Raw genomic sequence first — 18,998 nt, 5'->3', positions numbered from 1 at the left:
AGAGAGTCGGGCCTCTTAAGGATCAACAAGGTCATCTATGTGCGGATCCACAAGAGATGGATGAGATCCGAAATGAATATTTCTCATGAGTATTTACTGTTGAGAAAAGCATGGATGTTCGGGAACTTGGGAAATAAATAGAGATGTCTTGAGGAGAGTACATATTACAGAGAGGAGGGTGCTGGAAGTCTTAAAGCGCATCAAGGTAGATAAATCCCTGGGACCTGATGAAGTGGGATCTGACATTGTAAGAGGCTATGGAGGAAATTGCGGGTCCCCTAGCAGAGATATCATCGATCGTCACAGGTGAGGTGCCTGAAAATTGGAGGGTAGCAAATGTTGTGCCTTTGTTCAAAAAGGCCTTCAGGGAAAAGCCTGGGAACTAAATGTCAGTGAGCCTCACATCTGCGGTGGGTAAGTTGTTGGAAAGTATTTTGACAGACAGGCATTGAGAGATGCAAGGACTGAGTAGAGACAGCCAACATGGCTTTGTGAGTGGAAAATCATGTCTCACAAATTTGATTGACTTTTTTGAAGGCGTGACCAAGAAGGTAGGTGAGGGCAATGCAGTTGATGTTGTCTACATGGACTTTAGTAAGGTCTTTGACAAGGTACCGCATGGTAGGTTGTTGCATAAGGTTAAATCTCACAGGATCCAGGGTGAGGTAGCTAAATGGATACAAAATTGGCTTGATGACAGAAGCCAGGGTGGTTGTAGAGGGTTGTTTTTCAAACTGGAGGCCTGTGACCAGCGGTGTGCCTTAGGGATCAGTGCTGGGTCCACTGTTATTTGTCATTTATATTAATGATTTGGATGAGAATATAGGAGACATGGTTAGTAAGTTTGCAGATGACACCAAGATTGGTGGCATAGTGGACAGTGAAGAAGGTTATCTCGGATTGCAACGGGATCTTGATCAATTGGGCCAATGGGCTAATGAATGGCAGATGGAGTTTAATTTAGATAAATGCGAAGTGATGCATTTTGGTAGGTTGAACCAGGGCAGGACTTACTCAGTTAATGGTAGGGCATTGGGGAGAATTACGGAGCAAAGAGATCTAAGGGTACATGTTCATAGCTCCTTGAAAGTGGAGTCACAGGTGGACAGATGGTGAAGAAGGCATTCAGCATGCTTGGTTTCATTGGTCAGAACATTGAATACAGGAGTTGGAATGTCTTGTTGAAGTTGTACAAGACACTGGTAAGGCCAAACTTGGAATACTGTGTACGGTTCTGGTCACCCTATTATAGAAAGGATATTATTAATCTAGAAAGAGTGCAGAAGAGATTTACTAGGATGCTACAGGACTTGATGGTTCGAGTTATAAGGAGAGGCTGGGTAGACTGGGACTTTTTTCTCTGGAGTGTAGAAGGCTGAGGGGTTATCTAATAGAGGTCTATAAAATAATGAGGGGCATAGATCAGCTAGATAGTGAATATTTTTTCCTAAAGGTAGGGGAGTCTAGAACTAGAGGGCATAGGTTTAAGGTGAGAGGGGAGAGATACAAAAGTGTCCAGAGGGGCAATATTTTCACACGGAGGGTGGTGAGTGTCTGGAACAAGCTGCCAGAGGTAGTAGTAGAGGCGGGTACAATTTTCTCTTTTAAAAAGTGTTTAGACAGTTACAAGGGTAAGATGGGCATGGAAGGATATGGGCCAAATGCGGGCAATTGGGACTAGCTTCGGGGTTTAAAAAAAAGGGACGGCATGGACAAGTTGGGGGGAAGGGCCTGTTTCCCTGCTGCAAACCTCTATGACGTCTCTGACTCTATCCCGTTAGGGAGGGCATTCCAGGATTTTGAAAGAACGGCGATATATTTCCAAGTCAGGATGATGCGTGGCTTGGAGGGGAACTTGCAGGTGGTGGTGTTCCCGTGTATCTGCTGCCCTTGTCCTTCTGGATGGAAGTGCTCGTGGGTTTGGAAGGTGCTGTCTAAGGATTTTTGGTGAATTGCTGCAGTGCATCTTATAAATAGTTCACACTGCTGCAATGGGTGTCGGTGGTGATGTCCAGGTAGGTAATGGCTGGCATTGTGGGCACGGTGGGGCACATGGACAATTCCCAGCCTCCCCACCATTGGCAGCTGGATACTACAGATCGCTGCCACACTGGGCGGGGGGGGATACGGACATCAAGATCACATCTGTAATGTCTAACATGTGCCATGCAAATGATGTGTACTCCCACTGGGTGGCACGGTAGCACACTGCTGCCTCACAGCGCTGGGGACCTGGGTTCGATTCCCGGCTTGGGTCACTGTCTGTGCGGTGTCTGCACCTTCTCCCCGTGTCTGTGTGGGTTTCCTCCGGGAGCTCCGGTTTCCTTCCACAGTCCGAAAGATGTGCTGGATAGGTGTGCTAAAGGATTGGCCGTGCTAAATTCTCCCTCAGTGTACCCGAACAGGCACTGGAGTGTGGCGACTCGGGGACTTTCACAGTAACTTCATTGCAGTGTTAATGTAAGCCTACTTGTGACTAATGAATAAACTTAACAAAAAACTGAAACTGACCTCACAAACTGTAGTGTGGGGTGAGCTCGGGGAGGGGCAGCGATGGAATCCAGCACTTTGTTTGCTAAGGAATTATTTCAGATTTTTGGGGCGACACTTGAAGTCCTGCCTCTTTCTGCAACAAAAATGTTTTGCTACATGCTGCTCGGGTCAGTACAGGGGGTTATTTGGCTGGGGTTGTTAAAATGTCTGATTTTGAGCATGGAGGATTCCTCATTCACATTCTCCAGTTCATCACTTTTAAAACTTCCACTTCTGCTGTCATCTGGGAAAGGGCCGCTGGAGCTCAGCCATTTCAGGACACGGTGCCCATGGGAACGATGACACAACATCACCAGGCTGTCATCTCCTGGCACTTTACGCCTTTACAGTCTGTGATAGCAGCAGCCGCCACAACCCAAAAGGGGCCAAGTGGCCTACTTCTGTTGCTAATTTGTATGTTCATATCCTCCGCCAGCCATACAGATCTTTAAACTCCTCCTATTCAGATTTGAATCGCTCCACCATTGCCTCAGTTGCCTGGGTCCTAAGGTATTAGCATTCCCTCCCTAAGCCTCCCCATTGCACTCCCTCTTCCTTTAAGATGCTCCTTAAAGCCTATTTCTCATCTGCCCTAATATACCCTCATTAGGCTGGGTGTCGCATTTTGTTCCTATAAAGTGCCTTGAATCTTATTTTTCTGTTATAGTTGTTAATGGGGATCATAAGGTATCATGGGAATCGAGGGTGGCACGGTGGCACAGTGGTTAGCACTGCTGCCTCACAGCGCCATGGACCCGGGTTCGATTCCCGCCTCGGGTCACTGTCTGTGTGGAGTTTGCACATTCTCCCCGTGTCTGTGTGGGTGCTCCGGTTTCTTCCCACGCTCCAAAGACGTGCGGGCTAGGTTAATTGGCCATGCTAAATTGTCCCTTTACTATCAGGGGGACTAGGAGGGTAAATATGTAGGGTTACGGGGATAGGACCTGGGTGGGATTATTGTCGGTGCAGGCTCAATGGGCCAAATGGCCTCCTTCTGCACTGTTGATTCTATGAAAATGACCAATGAAACCAAGCATGCCCAATGCCTTCTTCATCTCTCTGTCCACCTGTGACTCCACTTTCAAGGAACTATGAACCTGTGCCCTAGATCTCTTTGTTCTATAACTCTCCCCAACGCCCTACCATTACCTGAGTAGATCCTGCCCCAATTCGATCTACCAAGGTGCATCACCTCACATTTATCTATAAATGTAAGATGTCGTTGTCTGAATTAATCAATGTGTTTTTTTTTCAATATTTTGGATGTGACCATCCTGGCAAAAAATCCCCACTATTTGGACCTGGTAGAAAGTTTGCTGCTGGAAGTAAGAAAATGGATTTTCCACACTTCAGAATTCAGGGGAAGAGGAAAAGGAGCATTGAGCATTTCCTGTCCCATCATGCACCTATTCCAGTGCCTGTTAATGGCAACTTCTTCAGAGTTTCTTCAGCTCCGTTGCCACGGTAACGGGAATTTTTTGGTCAAATTGTGGAGTCAGATTGGGAGCACCCCCCCAGGGAATCGCATTGCCTTTGTCATTCCGGCTGGAGCTGATGAGAGAAGCATGCTCTTTTAAAATGTGACATTCATGATCAATAGCACGTCAATGAGTGACACCAGTCATCTGATGTAATTTCCATTTGAAGTTACAATAGAATTTGTAGTTATCATAACTACAATGCAGTTACAACACAGAAACAGACCAGTCACCACAACTACCGAAATTAAATTAGATATAGTTCTAGGGGCTAAAGGGATCAAGGCAGATGGTGGCGGGGGGAGGGGGCGGGGGCGGGGGGGGAAGGGCAGATCAGGATATTAAATTCGGTGATCAGCCATGATCAAAATGAATGGCAGAGCAGGCTCGAAGAGCCGAATGGCCTACTCATGCTTCTAGTTTCTATGTTACCTGCCAAGGAACTCCTAATCTTTATCCACCCTGTTCTCATATCCATTCGTCCTCTGTTCCCTCATCCATGTGTCCGATTTAATCTTAAACGTTGCTTGTTCTGACCCTGGGGCAGGGCCGGGGAGGGACAGAATTTTCCTGTCCTGCCCGCCACGGGAATCGTGTTGGTTGGGTTAAGACCATGCAAAGGTCCGTTGACCTCAGACAGGATTTTCTGGTTTTGGGGCAAGCGTGGTCGGAATATCCCAGCCTGGAAGTGACTCTACAGCCTCACAACTATTCCCTCAACCCCTCCTCTTTTATTCCTTTATGGGATGTGGCATCGCTGGCTGGGCCAGCATTTATTGCTCATCCCTAACTGCCCTCCATTTCAAAGGGCATTTGAGAGTCAATCGCATTGCTGTGGCTCTGGAGTCACATGTAGGCCAGACCAGGTAAGGAAGGGCCTCAACTGTTTACTATTTACATAGATGATCTGGAGGAGGGGACTGAGTGTAGGGTAACAAAGTTTGCTGAAGACACGAAGATAAGTGGGAAAGTTAATTGCGTGGAGGAAGCAGAAGGTCTGCAGAGAGATTTGAATAGGTTGAGTGAGTGGGCGAGGATCTGGCAGATGGAGTATAACGTTGACAAATGCGAGGTTATTCACTTTGGAAGAAATAATAACAAATTGGATTATTATTTAAATGGAAAAAAATTACAACATGCTACTGTGCAAAGGGACCTGGGGGTCCTTGTGCATGGGTCGCAAAAGCTCAGTCTGCAAGTACAACAGGTGATCAAGAAGGCAAATGGGATGTTGGCATTTATCGCGAGAGGGATAGAATATAAAAGCAGAGAAGTCTTGCTGCATCTGTACAGGGCATTGGTGAGGCCGCAGCTGGAATACTGTGTGCAGTTTTGGTCCCCTTACTTGCGAAAGGATATATTGGCCTTGGAGGGAGTGCAGAGAAGGTTTACCAGGTTGATACCGGAGATGAGGGGTGTAGATCATGAGGAGAGACTGAGCAGATTAGGTTTGTACTCATTGGAGTTTAGCAGGCTGAGGGGTGATCTTATAGAGGCATATAAGATAATGAAGGGGCTGGATAGGGTAGAAGTGGAGAGATTCTTTCCACTTAGAAAGGAAACCAGAACTAGAGGGCACAGCCTCAAAATAAAGGGGGGTCAGTTTAGGACAGATTTGAGGAGGAACGTCTTCTCTCAGAGGGTGGTGAATCTCTGGAATTCTCTGCCCACTGAAGTGGTGGAGGCTACCTCGCTGAATATGTTTAAGTCACGGATAGATGGATTCCTGATCGGTAGGGCAATTAAGGGTTATGGGGATCAGGCGGGTAAGTGGAACTGATTCACTTCAGATCAGCCATGATCTTATTGAATGGCGGGGCAGGCTCGAGGGGCTAGATGGCCTACTCCTGCTCCTATTTCTTATGTTCTTATTTCCTTCCTGAAAGGGCATGAGTGAATCAGATGGGTTTTTACAACAATTGATTCATGGTCATCATTGGAATTTTAGTTCCAGATTATTATTGAATTTAAATTTCACCATCTGCCATGGTGGGATTTGAATCCGTGTCCCCAGAATTTGCCCTGGGTCTCTAGATTACAAGTCCATGACAATTCCACCACGCCACTGCTTCCCTTTATCTCATATCTGTGGTTTTGAGTTCATGGTCCTTCAACTACGACAAACAACCTGCTTCTACCTACTCAGATTCCTCCTTTTATAACTTGGAGCACCTCCTACAATTGAAAATAGACCCTGTTTTTCAGACCTTCTTTCGCATTTGTATTTCCTCAGGCCAGGATGTATGTGTGTGCATCCTTTGTCATGTCAACAAGACATGAAAAGGAATCAAAACCCTGTACATCAAAATTTTATTCTGTTTTTTGCTATTTTAAAATAAACTTTGCTGAACAAAAAGATATCTGCTATGGTCACATGACACAAGATTGGCCATCTGTTCTGGAAGCTTCCAAAAGAGATTACGTGTAATTAAAGAGTTCCACTCTCATCCTTGTGGGAAAATCCCATTATAAGGCCACACATTACAATCACAAAACTGAACACCTAACAGATGAATTGGCTCTGGGGTGATAGCAAAGACAGAAACATCAAAACTCGTTATACCCGAAGAGATGCTAACAGACATCATTTCACACCTCAGGGAAACAATGCATTTTCACCGGAGGTATATAAACTGCCTGTGGGCATACAAGTAGGCCTCTTGACCCTTGGAGCCTGCTCTGCCAGTCAGTAAGACTATGGCTGATCTGATTGTACCCTCAAATCTGGTCACCCTATTATAGAATGGATATTACTGAACTAGAAAGAGTGCAGAAAAGATTTGCTAGGATGCTACCGGGACTTGACGCTCTGAGTTATAAGGTGAGGCTGGAAAGACTGGGACTTTTTTCCCCGGAGCATAGGAGGCTGAGGGGTGAACTTATAGCAGTCCATAAAATAATGAGGGGCATAGAATCTTACAATCCTAAATGCAGGAGGGGGCCCTTCGGCCCATCAGGTCTGCACCGGCCACAATCCCACCCAGGCCCTATCCCCATAACCCCAAACACTTACCCTAGCTAGTCTCCCTGACACTAATTGAGCATGGACAATCCACCTAACCCGAACATTTTTGGATTGGGGGAGGAAACTGGAGCACCCGGAGGAAACTCACACAGACATGGGGAGAATGTGCAAACCCCACACAGACAGTGACCCAAGTCGGGAATCGAACCCGGGTCCCTGTCGCTGTGAGGCAGCAGTGCCTCACCATTCTGCAGCGCCCCCCCCCCCACACCCACCCCCCCCCCCCCCCCCCCCACCCCCCGTGCATAGATCAGCTAGATAGTCAATATCTTTTCCCAAAAGTAGGGAAGTCTAAAACTAGAGGGCATAGGTTTAAGGTGAGAGGGGAGAGATACAAAAGTGTCCAGAGGGGCAATGTTTTCACACAGAGGGTGGTGAGTGTCTGGAACAAGCTGCCAGAGGTAGTAGTAGAGGAGGGTACAATTTTGTCTTTTAAAAAGCATTTAGACAGTTATATGGGTAAGATGGGTACAGAGGGATATGGGCCAAATGTGGGCAATTGGGATGAGCTGAATGGTCAAAAAAAGGGCAGCATGGACAAATTGGGTCGAAGGGCCTGTTTCCATGCTGTAAACCTCTATGACTCTATGAAATCAACATTCCTGCCAAACCTCAATAACTTTTCATCTCATTGCTTATCAAGAAGCCATCTATCTCTGCCTTAAAAATATTCTAAGAAGCTGCTTCACCATCTTTTGAGGAGGACACTCTTGAGAGAGAAAAATATCCTTATTTTTGTCTAAAATGGGTGACCCCTTATTTTTAAACAGTGACCCCTAATGTTAGATTTTGCCACAAGGGGAAATATCCTTTCTGCATCCACCCTGTCAGATCCCCCAGGATCTTCTATGTTTCATTAAGTCGCCCCTTACTCTTGAAAACTCTAGCGGATACAAAGCTAGGCTGTCTAATCTTTTCTCTTTAGACAACCCACCCATTCCAGGTATGAGTCTGGTACAGCTTTTCTGAACTATTTCCAGTTTATATCCTTCCTTAAATAAGGAGATCAATACTGTGCACAGTACTCCAAATGTAGCCTCACCAGTGCCTACTTTAGTAACCAATTCTCCATGCGATAACTGATAATATTCCATGAGCTTTTCTAATTACTTGCTGTAACTGTATTCTGGTGTTTTGTTATTCATGAACTAGGGCACCCAGATCCCTCTGAATGCCTGCGGTCTGCAAACTCTCATTATTTAGATAATATTCTTCTCATTTATTCTTCCTGACAAATTGGACGATTCCACACTTTCCACATTCTATTCACATATTCTACCACATTTGTCAGATCTTTGCTAACTCGCTTAAACTATCCATATGCTTTTGGAGTCTCCTTCTGTCCTCTTCACAACTTACATTCCCACCTATCTTTGATACTGTGAGCGGCACGGTGGCACAGTGGTTAGCACTGCTGCCTCACAGTGCCAGGGACCCGGGTCCAATTCTAGCTTGGGTGGAACTGTGTGTATGGAGTTTGCGCATTGTCTGCGTGGGTTTCCTCCGGGTGCTCAGGTTTCCGCCCACAGTCCAAAGATGTGTGGGTTAGGTGCGTTGGCCATGCCAAATTGCTCCTTAGTGTCCCCGGATTTGTAGGTTAGAGGGATTAACGGGAATAGGGCCTGGGTGGGATTGCTTTTGGTGCACACTTGATGGGCTGAATGGCCTCCTTCTGCACAGTTGGGGTTCTATGGTTTCTATATCAGCCATGATTGAATGGCGGAGCAGGCTCGATGGGCCGAGTGGCCTCATTCTGATCCTACGTCTTATGGTCTTATCCTTACCTTTGGATCATTAACAATTGACTCAATAATGGGCCATATCAAATGACCTCCGTCCTTCTAGCCCTTTGGACCATTTAAATGTTACATTTTGGTCTCATAGCTCAGTTTGGTGATTTCACGCCAACCGGAATGGACTCCAGCAGGTCTCCTGACAGCAGCCGGTCATCATCTCTCAATTCCTCAATGCCTGTTTGATTTTGAAAGCATCCAACCATCTCCTGCTAAACAGTCTATGTATGGAAACCCAATCGTGCTCCATCCTCATTTGCTTTCAAGGACTTTCGTGCTGCTGTCTCCAACCAGGAACTCATCTGAACTGAACTCTGCCATGAAGTAAATGCCCTTTGGACTTTGCATTTCTAGACTCTGGAATTCGTGTGAACTAATTTAATCTTGGTAGTTCTTTTTTCATTGTTATCCACAGTTGCAAAAACTCACTCTTTTCTATCTCCCTCAGTGTGTGTGTATATGTGTGTATGTGTGTGTTAGCATGCGTGCCTGTGTATGTACGTATATGTGTATGTGTGTATGTGCGTGCCTGCTTGTGTATATACGTGTGTGTGTGTGTGTGTGCATGCATATGCGTAGGTTGCAAATATCATCCCTCCTGGGGGTATGAATGTGCGATCTACTAATGTTTTGAGTTAAGTAAGAAGTCTCACAACACCAGGTTAAAGTCCAACAGGTTTATGTGGTATCATGAGCTTTCGGAGTGCTGCTCCTTCATCAGCTAAGTCAAAGTTTTGAGTTAAAGTTAGGTGATGGGCCAGTGGTATTATTGTAAAGCCATGCAGTCATAGAGGTTTACAGCATGGAAACAGGCCCTTCAGCCCAAATTGTCCATGCCACCCTTTTTTTTAACCACTAAGCTAGTCCCAATTGCCCGTGTTTGGCCCATATCCCTCGATACCCATCTTACCCGTGTAACTGTCTAAATGAATTTTAAAAGACAAAATTGTACCCGCCTCTACTACTACCTCTGGCAGCTTATTCCAGACACTCACCACCCTCTGAGTGAAAAAAGTGCTCCTCTGCACTCTTTTGTATCTCTCCCCTCTCACCTTAAACCAATGTCCTCTAGTTTTAGGCTCCCTTACCTTTGGTAAAAGATGTTGACTATCTATGCCCCTCAATATTTTGTAGATCTCTATAAGATCACCCCTAAGCCTCCTATTCTCCATGGAAAAAAGTCACAGTGTATACAGCCTCCCCTTATAACTCAAACCATCAAGTCTGGCTAGCATCCTAGTAAATCTTTTCTGCACTCTTTCTAGTTTAACAATATCCTTTCTATAATAGGGTGACCAGAACTGTACACAGTATTCCAAGTGTGGCCTTACCAATGTCTTGTACAACTTCAACAAGGCGTCCCTGTATTCAATGTTCTGACCAATGAAACCAAGCATGCTGAATGCCTTCTTCACCATCCTGTCCACCTGTGACTCCACTTTCAAGGAGCTATGAACCTGTACCCCTCGATCTTTTTGTTCTGTAACTCTCCCCAACATCCTACCATTAACTAAGTCCTGCCTCCATTCGACCTACCAAAATGCATCACCTCGCATTTATCTAAATTAAACTCCATCTGCAACTCGTTAGCCCACTGGCCCAGTTGATCAAGATCCCGTTGCAATCCTAGATAACCTTCTTCACTGTCCACTATGTCACCAATCTTGGTGTCATCTGCAAAGTTACTAACCATGCCCCCTATATTCTCATCCAAATCATTAATATATCACGAGACTATTAATCCAGAAACTCAATTAATGACCTGGGGTCCCGGGTTCGAATCCCACCACGGCAGCTGGTGGAATTTGAATTCAATAAAAAATATCTGGAATTAAGAATTTACTGATGACCATGAAACCATTGTCGATTGTTGGAAAAACCCATCTGGCTCACTAATGTCCTTTGAGGAAGGAAATCTGCCGTCCTTACCTGGTCTGGCCTACATGTGACTCCAGAACCACAGCAGTATGGTTGACTCTCAACTGCCTCCGGGCAACTAGGGATGGGCAATAAATGCTGGCCCATCCAGTGATGCCCATGAATGAATAAATAAAAAAGTCATAAAGAGAGTTTACTGCATGTTACTTATAAAATAGATCACTTAAAGTAGGAATTTCAAAACAATTGGAAAGCATCCCTGCTTACAGACAGGCAATGAGAGGATAAAGAAGTTCCATTTATGTCTCTCTCCAGCCTGTAACACTTTATTGTATCTTCCTCAATGCCCTTTCAAAAGCATGGGGCTCAATACTGCACAAATTACTCTAACTGAGCTCTTTTGAAGGTTTTATATAGATCCGTCATTACTATTTGTCCTCCACACACTCGTTGTAAAATGTCGAATTCTATTAGCTTTTATTGTAGCCTTATTAACATGAAGTGCTGTCTTCACTGCTCCATGAATCTATATCTTCGAAACCTCTGCTCCTCCATAGTATCGATCCTACCTACTTCCATTCAGAAAATAATTACTGTTGAGTTTTATTATAACTAAAATGTAAAACCTCACATTTACTGACATTGAATTCCCTCTGCTACTTTTTTTTTAGCTCATTCCCCCGATCATCAATATATCACTGAAGCTTTCCTTGGTTTTCTAAGTCTTCATCATAGAAGTCATAGAATCCTTACAGTACAGTGTTCGGCCCATCGTGTATGCACCGACAACAACTCCACCCAGGCCCAATCCCTGCAACTCCACACATTTACCCTGCTAATTGCTCTAATATACACATCCCAGGACACTAAGGGTCAATTTAGCATGGCCGATCCACCTAACCTGCACATCTTTGGACTGTAGGAGGAAACCAGAGCACCCGGAGGAAACCCACGCAGTCACGGGGAGAGCGTGCAGACTCCACACAGTGACCCAATCTGGGAATCGAACCCGAGTCTCTGGCGCTGTGAGGCAGCAGTGCTAACCATTGTGCCACCATGCCGCCCATAATACCTCATGATACCTTTTCTTTTGGTTTCATCTCCATATTTCAATACCACCCGACCATTGACCGAGATCCAATTCATTGATCTTTACATAGTGAACAGAAGTGAACCCTACTGAGTGTTAGAATGTAACTGATGGCAACTTTGTATTGGATATAATGTGACCAATGGGAGCAAGATGCAAGGGTCAGCTGACCCAGTAAACCATGGAACCAATTACAGATTGATGTAATAGTCAGCTGACCAGCTGATTCACTATAAATAGGAACCTGTGTAGAATTGTGAGTTGCTTGGAGTGGCCCAGGGCAAGGCCTCAAGTTTGGAGTAATGATGTTTCTTTATTAAACCTTTTCTTTGATTTATAAGTTGGAGTAAGTTTTGTTGTATATTCGTATCTGCAATTTTGAAGAGTTCCTTCTGAGGAAACACTGAGCACCACAGTCCCCCGCCAATTAACGCTCTGAAAACTCACCCTGAACTCCGACTCTTTGTTTTCCCTCTTTTACCCAACTTTTTATCCAGTTTGCTCTACCTTGAGGCCCACAGGCGGCGGAATGTGTGACGACTAGAGGATTTTCACAGTGACTTCATTGCAGCGTTAATGCAAGCTTACTGGTGACACTAATAAAAAAAACGTTTTAAAAATGTTTGTGTCTGTGCGTTTGTGTGTTTCTGTTTTTGAGTGTGTGTATGTTCGTATATGTGTGTGTGTATGTGTGTGCATGTGCGTCTGTGTGTGTGAGTGTGTGTGTGTGTGTGTTTTTGTGACTGTGTGTTTTTGTGTATGAATGTGTGTGTGTGTGTGTGTTTTTGTGACCGTGTTTTTGTGTATGAGTGTGTGTTTGTGTGTGTTTTTGTGACTGTGTTTTTGTGTAGGAGTGTGTGTTTGTGTGTGCATATGTGTGTGTGAGTGTGTGTTTGTGTGTTTTTGTGACTGTGTGTTTTTGTGTATGAATGTGTGTGTATGTGTGTATGAGTGTGTGTTTGTGTGTGTTTTTGTGTATGAATGTGTGTGTATGTGTGTATGAGTGTGTGTTTGTGTGTGTTTTTGTGTATGAATGTGTGTGTATGTGTGTATGAGTGTGTGTTTGTGTGTGTTTTTGTGTATGAATGTGTGTGTATGTGTGTATGAGTGTGTGTTTGTGTGTGTGTGTATTTGACTCATTCCCACTCTGAGTTCTCTCTCATTGCCGCTGACTCACTCCGATACTCGCTCACTCTCTCTCAGACACTTACTCACTCTCACGCTCTCTCATACACACTCTGACACACTCACTTTCACACCAAAACTTCATTCATACGCTCACTCACTCTCACACACATTCTCACACACTCTCTCTCTCACACACACTGGCGGAATTTTACTGTCCTGCCCACCACAGGAATTGTAGCAGACGGAACAGGACCATGCCAAGGTGACCTCAGGCAGGATTTTCTGGCCTTGGGGATGAGCGTGGCCTGAAAAATCCCACCCATTCACCCTTTACAATTTTCGTGAAAAAGCCCAAACTTCTCAACTTTCTCTTCCTAACTCTGACTCTCTGTGATGAATGTGGAATCAACCAATGATACCAAAGGACATTAGATGGACACTTGAAGTAAATAAACTTGCAGGGCTGCAGGGAGTGGGACAGACTGGATTGTTCTGCTGGTAAAAAATTGCAGCATGCTGCTGTGCAGAGGGACCTGAGTGTCTTTGGGCAAGAATCACAAGGGGTTGGTTTGCAGGTGCAGCAGGTAATTAAGAAGGCAAATGGAATTTCGTCCTTCATTGCTACAGGAATGGAGTTTAAGAACATAAAAACACAAGAACTAGGAGCAGGAGAAAGCCATCTGGCCCCTTGAGCCTACTCTCCAATTCAATAAGATCATGGCTGATCTTTTTGTGGACTCAGCTCCACTGACCCGCCTGATCAGCATAACCCTTAATTCCTTTACTGTTCAAACATTTATCCATCCTTGCCTTAAAAACATTCAATGAGGGAGCCTCAACTGCTTCACTGGGCAGGGAATTCCACAGATTCACAATCCTTTGTGTGAAGAAGTTCCTCTTTAACTCAGCCCTAAATCTGTGCATTTAGAACGGAACAATCTCATTAGTGACAGACAGCATGGTTTTGTAAGAGGGAGGTCGTGCCTTACAAATTTGGTGGAGTTTTTTGAGGAAGTGACAAAAACGGTTGATGAAGGAAGGGCCGTGGATGTCGTCTATATGGATTTCAGTAAGGCATTTGACAAAGTCCCACATGGCAGGTTGGTTAAGAAGGTTAAGGCTCATGGGATACAAGGAGAAGTGGCTAGATGGGTGGAGAACTGGCTTGGCCATAGGAGACAGAGGGTAGTGGTCGAAGGGTCTTTTTCTGGCTGGAGGTCTGTGACCAGTGGTGTTCTGCAGGGCTCTGTACTGGGACCTCTGCTATTTGTGATATATATAAATGATTTGGAAGAAGGTGTAACTGGTGTAATCAGAAAGTTTGTGGATGACATGAAGATGGCTGGACTTGCGGATAGCGAAGAGCATTGTCGGGCAATACAGCAGGATATAGATAGGCTGGAAAATTGGGCGGAGAGGTGGCAGATGGAGTTTAATCCGGATAAATGCGAAGTGATGCATTTTGGAAGAAATAATGTAGGGAGGAGTTATACAATAAATGGCAGAGTCATCAGGAGTATAGAAACACAGAGGGACCTAGGTGTGCAAGTCCACAAATCTTTGAAGGTGGCAACACAGGTGGAGAAGGTGGTGAAGAAGGCATATGGTATGCTTGCCTTTTAGGACGGGGTATAGAGTATAAAAGCTGGAGTCTGATGATGCAGCTGTATAGAACGCTGGTTAGGCCACATTTGGAGTACTGCGTCCAGTTCTGGTCGCCGCACTACCAGAAGGACGTGGAGGCGTTAGAGAGAGTGCAGAGAAGGTTTACCAGGATGTTGCCTGGTATGGAGGGTCTTAGCTATGAGGAGAGATTGGGTAAACTGGGGTTGTTCTCCCTGGAAAGACGGAGAATGAGGGGAGATCTAATAGAGGTGTACAAGATTATGAAGGGGATAGATAGGGTGAACGGTGGGAAGCTTTTTCCCAGATCAGAAGTGACGTTCACGAGGGGTCACGGGCTCAAGGTGAGAGGGGCGAAGTATAACTCAGATATTAGAGGGATGTTTTTTACACAGAGGGTGGTGGGGGCCTGGAATGCGCTGCCAAGTAGGGTGGTGGAGGCAGGCACGCTGACATCGTTTAAGACTTACCTGGATAGTCACATGAGCAGCCTGGGAATGGAGGGATACAAACGATTGGTCTAGTTGGACCAAGGAGCGGCACAGGCTTGGAGGGCCGAAGGGCCTGTTTCCTGTGCTGTACTCTTCTTTGTTCTTTGTTCTTTGCTTCCCTTTGTTTTGAGGCCATGCCCCCGAGTTCTAGTTTCACCCACCAGTGGAAACAACTTCCCTGCTTCTATCTTATCTATTCCCTTCATAATCTTATATGTTTCTATAAGATCTCCCCTCATTCTTCTCATTTAAAAACAGCGAGATTATGTTGCAGCTGTATGAGGTGCTGGTGAGGTCACATCTGGAGTACTGTGTACAGTTTTGGTCTCCTTACTTGAGACAGGATATACTGGCACTGGAGGGGGTGCAGAGGAGATTCACAAGGTTGATTCCGGAGTTGAGAGGATTGGCTTATGAGGAGAGACTGAGTAGACTGGGGCTATACTCATTGGAACTCAGAAGAATGAGGGGAGATCTTACAGAAACATATAAGATTATGAAGGGAATAGATAAGATAGAAGCAGGGAAGTTGTCTTCACTGGCGGATGAAACTAGAACTAGGGGGGAATGGCCTCAAAATAAGGAGGAGCAGATTTAGGATTGAGCTGAGGAGGAACTTCTTCACAGAATGGATTGTGAATCTGTGGAATTCCCCGCCCAGCGAAGCAGTTGAGGCTACCTCATTGAATGTTTTTAAGGCAAGGATTGATAAATTTTTGAACAGTGAAGGAATTAAGGGTTATGGTGAGCGGGCGGGTAAGTGGAGCTGAGTCGACAAAAAGATCAGTCATGATCTTATTGAATGGCGGAGCAGGCTCGAGGGGCCAGATGGCCTACTCCTGCTCCTAGTTCTTATGTTCTTATGAGCCATCATAAGAATGGCCTTCTTCTGTGCTGCAAGTGACTCTATGACTCAAAATGCCACTCCAGAATATTGGTGGAATATTCATTGTAAAAATAATACAACACACCATGTCGGGTCTTCAAGTCTTACCTGTTTGCAAATCAATGGACAGAATTCGCCACACCCCCAGCAGCAGCCTGACAGCTTTGGGGGTGCAATAAATTGGATGGGATTGAGGGGAAGGGGGAGGGGAGGTCTCCGTGCACCTTCCTATCTCCACCATTTTATCAGCAACCCGGGGTGCCCAAATTGCCAGGTATATTCTGACCAGCCTGTGGACTGGCGAGTGCTGCATTCCTCCTGCATGAACAACCTTTGCCCTGTGGCAACAGAATGGGCCGCCCCCCCCCCACCAACAGAATGGGCCGCCCCCCCCCCACCAACAGAATGGGCCGCCCCCCCCACCAACAGAATGGGCCGCCCCCCCCCACCAACAGAATGGGCCGCCCCCCCCCCCCACTTGAAGTCCCCCTTCCCCGGGGCCTCCTGATCACCACCCTCACTTGCTGAAGCCTACCTGGGTACCGGTGTCTTTACCCCCTCCATAGCTGCCCCTGGTATGGGGACTGCCTCACTCCCAATATGGCTCTTTGAGAAATTTAATCCTGTTTTAAACATTTGAAAATAAAAAAAACAGGTATCTGTGAAAAGGAGCACGGAGATTTTGGATTGCTATAAAATCCCAACTAATTCACTAATTCCTTGGGGGCAAGAAACCTCCATCTTTACCAGTCGGGCCTGTACATGATTCCAGTTACTCCCAGAGGCCACTCAGTTGTATCAAACCCCAACACATAGTTTAAGATGAAGCATCTTCTCAGGGGAGCTCGAGACAGATATCAGTTGCCAACCTTGTCAGTGATGCCCACAACCTGAGGATGAATGAGAGCGAAACTATACATGTGTAATAAAAGAGTGGAAAGGATCTCCCCTCAGCCTATATGAATCCTAATATTATTAGATTTTCACAGTCACTTCATTGCAGTGTTAATGTTCATAAGTTCATAAGATATAGGAGCAGAAAAAGGCCATTTGGCCCATCGGGTCTGCTCCCCCGTTCAATCATGGCTGATATGCTCCTCATCCCCATCTTTCTGCCTTCTCCCCATAACCTTTCAACCCATTACCAATTAAAAATCTGTCTAACTCCTCCTTAAATTTACTCACTGTCCCAGCATCCACCGCTCTTTGGGGTAGCGAATTCCACAGATTCACAACCCTTTGGGAGAAATAGTTTCTCCACAACTCTGTTTTAAATTTGCTACCCCTTATCCTATGACTATGACCTCTCCTCCTAGAATGCCCCACAGGGGGAAGCATCCACTCCACGCCTACTTTATCCATACCTTTTATCATCTTGTATACCTCAATTTGATTTCCTCTCATTCTTCTGAATTCCAGAGAGTGTCGGCCTAAACTGTTCAATCTCTCTTCATACGACAAACCCCTCATCTCTGGAATCAATCGAGTGAACCTCCTCTGAACTGCCTCCAATGCCACTACATCTTTCCTCGAATAAGGGGACCAAAACTGTGCAAAATACTCCAGGTGCAGCCTCACCAATGCCTTGCATAGCTGCAACAATACTTGTTTATCTTTATACTCTAGTCCTTTAGTAAGCCTTATGTAAGCCTTTAATGTAAGCCTACATGCGACATTAATAAATAAACTTAAAACTTAAACAGTGTACGTAGGTGTTTGTTATTATGCATGTGCAGGCTAGTTAGTTAGCAGGTAGAGTTAATGGAATCGGGAAACTTGCAATCATTCTATATCTGAACTGGCAGTCAAAAAATGAAGTCATTTTGTTGGTGGATCCCTGCAGTGTAGCTATAGCAAGACTCGTGTTAAATACAATTTAGCCGCACACTTAACTTGTACTTGGTAATTAAGATGGTAAAAACAGAGTGACTGGTTACATAATAACCGAGTCTCACACAACAGGACAGATAGGCACCCTGCTAAGTACTTTATGAAAGACATGGTTCTTCCTTTGAGCACTCCATGACATGTTTACAACGTGCTAATTTTGGTGTCAACAGTAAGATGTACTCTATGTGTAAAGTTTCCTTCAAGAGGGTTTAATGTAAATAGTCTGTGTGCCGTTTGCGATGCGCGAAAAGTAACAAGTACTTGCGGTGAAGACAAGCAAAGTGCATGAAATGGATCCGCCCAGTCTCCGGGCTTTCCCATTGAATGTTATTGGGGGGATTTAGATCTGAGATGACGAGGAATTTCTTCAGCCAGAGGGTGATGAATCTATGGATTTCATTGCCACAGAAGGCTGTGGAGGCCAGGTCATTGAGTGCATTTAAGAGAGAGATAGATAGGTTCTTGATTGGTATGGAGATCAAAGGTTATAGAGAAAAGGCGGGAGAATGGGGTTGAGAAACTTATCAGCCATGACCGAATGGGAGAGCAGACTCAACGGGCCGAATGGCCTAACTCTGCTCCTATATCTTATGATCTTATGGGATCCAATGGGGAAGCGATGGCTGAATAGTATTATCGCTAGACTATTAATCCAGAAATTCAGCTAATGTTCTGGAGACTTGGGTTTGAATCCCACCACAGCAGACGGTAGAGTTTGAATTCAATTTTTAAAAAATCTGGAATTAGGAATCTACTGATGACTGAAACCATTGTCGATTGTCGGAAAATCCCATCTGGAAAAAAGAACAGTACAGCACAGGAAGGCCCTTCGGCCCACCAAATCTGTGCCAACACAGATGCCTCTCTAATCTAATATTTTCTCACCTCTACGTGGTCTATGTCCCTCCCTCTTGCATCATCCCTCAAGCCACATATTCATCTTAGCTATCCTGATATTCCTACTCTTGCTAGCACGTGGCACAGGTAGCAATCCTGAGATTGCTATCTTTGAGGTCCTACTTTTTAGTTTAACTCCTAACTCCCTAAATTCAGCTTGTAGGACCCCATCCCGTTTTTTACCTATATTGTTGGCGCCTATATGCACCACGACAGCTGGCTGTTCACCCTTCCCCTCCAGAGTGCCCTGCAGCCGCTCCGAGACATCCTTGATCCTTGCACCACTA

The sequence above is a fragment of the Mustelus asterias genome, chromosome 1 (assembly GCF_964213995.1).
Source record: "Mustelus asterias chromosome 1, sMusAst1.hap1.1, whole genome shotgun sequence".
NCBI lineage: Eukaryota > Metazoa > Chordata > Chondrichthyes > Carcharhiniformes > Triakidae > Mustelus > Mustelus asterias.
This window is presented reverse-complemented; position numbering follows the sequence as displayed.